The sequence below is a fragment of the Limulus polyphemus genome, unplaced genomic scaffold, assembly GCF_000517525.1.
Source record: "Limulus polyphemus unplaced genomic scaffold, Limulus_polyphemus-2.1.2 Scaffold428, whole genome shotgun sequence".
NCBI lineage: Eukaryota > Metazoa > Arthropoda > Merostomata > Xiphosura > Limulidae > Limulus > Limulus polyphemus.
In genome coordinates this window covers 175,964-180,657 of record NW_013666038.1, presented here as the reverse complement: position 1 = coordinate 180,657, position 4,694 = coordinate 175,964, and the positions used below count along the sequence as shown (strand labels likewise).

The window sequence follows — 4,694 nt, the reverse complement described above, 5'->3', positions numbered from 1 at the left end:
CCATTCCACCATCCTAGGCAGTGCTCATGTGTGCAGACCCTGTACCAACAGAACAAAACTATCGTACTCTCTACTGAGTGGAATTAGTCACTCAGGAGGAAGCCTCCATGGTTCACAACCCCAACAGATAGGAATTGACGAGTGGCAAGAACTCCCACATTCTATTAGAAAAGTGAGAGGAGAAAACACTTTGGGGAGTTTGGAGGAATGCAGCACCTTAAGACAGTGCAATGAGTGACCACGAAACCACATTTTTAAAATAAGCCAGCCCAGGTATATTCAACTAGTACCAGAGGAATGGGCAACAATCCTGAAACTATTTTACTCATGATAGTCCACAAGTAGGTACAATCTGTATCAGGCCTTGTTTAGGAAGCAATACACAACAAGGAAACCTCCAGCTGTCTTGTAGAACACCCCATCTCATCAGTGAGCATTTCAGAACCAAATGGCTGCATGGTACAGGTTTATACCAAAGTATATCCTGGTAGACACCACATTCCACTCAGTTAGATCCTGTCATGAGCACACATGAGAAATAGGTCCTTGTAAATAGAAAAGAACTTACCCAGTCAGAGCCAGAAGAAGAAGAGATGGCCAGATGAAGAAGATAATGTGTGACAAAAGTATGCAGCACAGTCCACATGCCAGGCTGCATAATCTCCTCCAATGGATAATGGAAGTAAGCAGTCAGAGTGAGAGAGAGAGAGTAAGGTGTCAGATTGAGAGGTGTGAGAGGAGACCTGAAAGACTTGAGCTGAATCTACATCTAATGAAGCACAGGCTAGAAGGACGAGCTGTTGAAACTATTCCGTGAGGGTAATGAGAGAAATATCTTGAATAGATGAGAAATTTCAAAGACTAGAGAGAAAGGAATGTGAACCATGAAAAGGAGCAGTGTAGGCCAAATAACAAGAAGCCACACAGTTGGGACTGAGAAAATAATTTGGGTCAGAATGAGAATAAAAGTGAGAAATGGAAGGGAAGTAGCAATGAACCCATAGTCTCATTCACAAGCCACAGATGTTTGAGGGAGAAAAGCAAGAGCAGGATAATTAACAGGAGAACAATGGAAAACAATTCGGAAAACAGTAATGACATACATAAAATCTCTCATGGCCACAGACCAAAGTAAGAAATAGGACTTAAGCAAAAGATGGTACAAGGAACAAGAAACTAAAGGTATAAAGAGAAGAAGGGTAAGAGCATGAAGAACAGCATTCAAGTCCCAATCAGGAAGGACTACAGGACAAGGAAGATGAAGGTGGCAAAAAGAATGAAAGAGCATAGAAAGGACAGAAGAGGAAAATACATGACAATTATGGGAAAATCCAAATGTATTAAGTAAAGCTGCCCTATAACCCACAATGGTCAAAAGCAATAAGGTTTGGTTGAATTGCCAGATAAAAATTTGGAAAATGGAGAATTGAAGGCCAGGAAGGGGAGATAGCACGAGACAAAGAACAACTATGGAATGTGTGTCATTTACATGGATAGACAAGGAGGAAGGAAGAATGAACGGAACAAGAAAGAAGACTACATGTGAAAAGAATCTGGAATGTCTCAAAAGGGACCAGACAAAACCCACAAGTGAAGTCTGAATGATGACACTGCCATATGGGAAAGGGAGGAGTGATGCTGAAGGAGCATGACAGAGGTAGAGGAAGAATATCGGAAAAAGTTCAACAGAGGAAACCACAGCTGAGCCAGCCCATACAGAACTGTCATAAGGACTCAATAGTGTGTCCTGAATTAGTGAAAGTACATGAGGGAGAAGACAAATAGGAGGGTAGGCATAAAGAAAAAGGTTGGACCAGTCTTGATTGAAGGCATCCACAGCTAAAGCTAAGGGACAAGAAATAGGGGAAGTATAGTGTTGAGATAAGTGGCAAACACATCTTGAAGAGGAGTGCCCAGATGAGAGCATAGCCACTTGAACACCATGGGTAATTTTGTGGCAGGCCTCAAGAGACGATCCACAACAAGATTCAGGGCACCCAGAATATAAGAAGCTATTAGAAATGCTTGTCAAGGAGGCATCTAGAAACAGATGGAGACCCAGACAAGAGGAAGGAAGAAGAACAACCTCTATAGTATTGGCTGTATCAAGTCACCATGTAAAATCTTTGGATAAAGGAGGAGGAGAAAGAATGTTGGAGGACAAGGAATCCTAATTGAGGATCAAGTGATTTGTGCTGAGTCCATTGTAGATGACACAAATGAGCTCAACCCAAGGAGATATAGGAAAAAGAAATAGAGCCTCCCACACAGTGAGAGTAGATAGGGCATGAGAAACTAATCACTCCATGTCCTTCAAATGAAGAGAAAGCTGGACCCTGTGGAGATGCAAACTAAAAAACACCCATATGAATGAGAATTAAATGGGTGTGAGATGTGACTTTTCCAGGTTGACCAATCAACCTAGATGCACCACCACCCAAAGGAGGAAAAGAGGATGGCTGTAAGAGGTTTGTTGGGTCAGAGCCAGATGAGAAAATAAGCATCCAAGATATCCACCTCGGTCATCCCAATACTTGGGGCAAAAGAACACCATAGAGTAAGAAAAGTTTCCATGATAAATAAAGGGAAGTCGAGAAACCAACTGAAATGTGAAATATCTAAGACTGGATGCCTATCTACAGATTCCTTGGGAAAAGCTGAAAATAAAATCTTGGATGAGGATGAAAAATACATCCAATACCAACTTTAGCATAACTGCCATGGACTGACATTGGCAAGAAACAAGACCCCTTGTAGGAGGGAAAATAATAGGAACATGAGACAATGAAGGAAGAGAGGGAAAAAATGAAGGGTATGGATTTCTGGCAGAATTCCCAGTAACCAACAACTGACCACAAACTATGGGCAAAGGTCTGTAAACCAAACTAAACAGGCCTGGTGGACCCCAAGCCTGTAGGATAGCCATCACCATGACAGATGAAAGGAGCCAGACAAAGGCATATGAGAGAAAAGGGAGGCATAACAACTTGAGTAACAAGGGCATCATGCTCCAACAAACTCTAGCAACAGACCAACCAAATATGAAGTGATAAGCCCAAGGAAGATAAACTTGCCACTGTAGAGAAGATAAGTGAACAAGAAACCTCTGATATCTGCCTCATTGGAATGGTGGATTACCACTGAAAAAAGATAGAGGAAAAATAATGGCAAAGAGTAGAGTGCAAGATAAAGGTGGGAAAACTTAAGCCATTAATAAGATGAACAAAAGCCAGTATCTGACCCCCAAGTCAAAAGAAAAAGACTCCAAAGTTTAGGAGTTGAAAAAAGGAAATATAGCATGAACATATGCCTAGTCATATGATGTAACAAACAAAGGAGGATGAGGCATAAGTAATAAAATATGGACTTGCAAATGAAGAGAGGAAGTAAAAAAACAAAACTCAAAAGCAGAGAACACATTACAAAGGAAAGAAAAGAAACATTCCTGAGAAACCCAAAACAGCAATTTCGCTTATCTCCATTAATAATTATTATTAAAACTTTGTGCTTTCTCTCACCTAACCATCCCTTTGCTATATCACTTGCTCTGCCCTGGATATCTTATTCTTTCCTCCCAACAAACTATCCTATCCACGTACTGTACTGAAGAATATCCTATAACAATAACCAGAGGTTTTATATTTAAATTTCATTTGAATAGAAATGGGCAAGCTCTGTGGCACGATGGATATGATTATAACTATGACGAGTATGACAACTTCAAAGTTTCACTTTCCTTTACAATTACTAAATTAGGACAAATTACACAATTTACAAGTTACAGATTTGTACATAGGACCTTAGGCTTAATGTTAGCCCTTATTAACTCCGAATTTCACTTTCATAGTAATATTACTAGTAGTACTTGATACTAAAATCAGTAATACTACTACTACAACAAAACTTGCATAATATTAGTACTAATAAATTACAATTAAAACCTAAAAAAGTACTACGTTACGCTGTCACTAGTGTCAGCGTTAATAAAATTAACTAACGTTACATGGCGTAAAACTAAATGTTACAGCACATAATATGCCTCGCACATATAAACATGACTTCGTAATAAATCAGTGCCCTTCACCAAATCCTTACTTGATTTTCAGCATCTAATATTTCGTATATTCTTGCAGTTTGAACATCTTTCAACTTGTTCAAGTTCAAACAACCGGTCCCAACTCTCAAACTCCGTAGTTCCCTAAACTATGATAAAGCGTAACTTACGTTACCACAAAATGAGCCCTGCCCTCTACACAATGACGTCATGAGGCTCTGTTTCGGAATACAAGTTACAAAATTGCAGAGTACACATTAAACTATAAAACTAACATCTTTATAAATAGCAAAAGGTCTCTGCTATTTTAAATACGAACCAGTGGCATAGCAATAGTTGGGGCAGTTGCAATAGAAGTTCCTCAAAATTGGTATTTGAAATTTTGGGGAAATATACTGAAACTGGGAAAAAGTTATAACAGGGGTAGGAGAAGGCAACAAACGGTTTGGCCTATAACTCTTGTTACGCTGCTACTGCAGACCTACTTACAGTAATTTGTCAGTAAAGCTAAAACAATACCTAAACAAAAGCATGAGAAATAAATTAAAACAAAGAATTTGTAGAAAAACCTTTTTAATGTGATTAACACATAAACCTCAAGGCTAACCAAACTGAAATTATGATGATATCCTCATAGCAT

General features: G+C 39.2%; 1 protein-coding gene across 1 annotated transcript in view; it reads right to left on the bottom strand.

Moving 5' to 3' along the window:
- The window catches only part of LOC106458203 (plasma membrane calcium-transporting ATPase 2-like), a 227,876-nt gene extending 223,415 nt beyond the window's left edge, over positions 1–4,461 (bottom strand). Inside the window, exon 1 of the mRNA XM_022384342.1 lies at positions 4,096–4,461. The gene's annotated coding sequence lies outside the window, so the exon portion shown is untranslated. The remainder of the gene's footprint in view (positions 1–4,095) is intronic.
- Between the last annotated feature and the right edge of the window lie 233 nt (positions 4,462–4,694).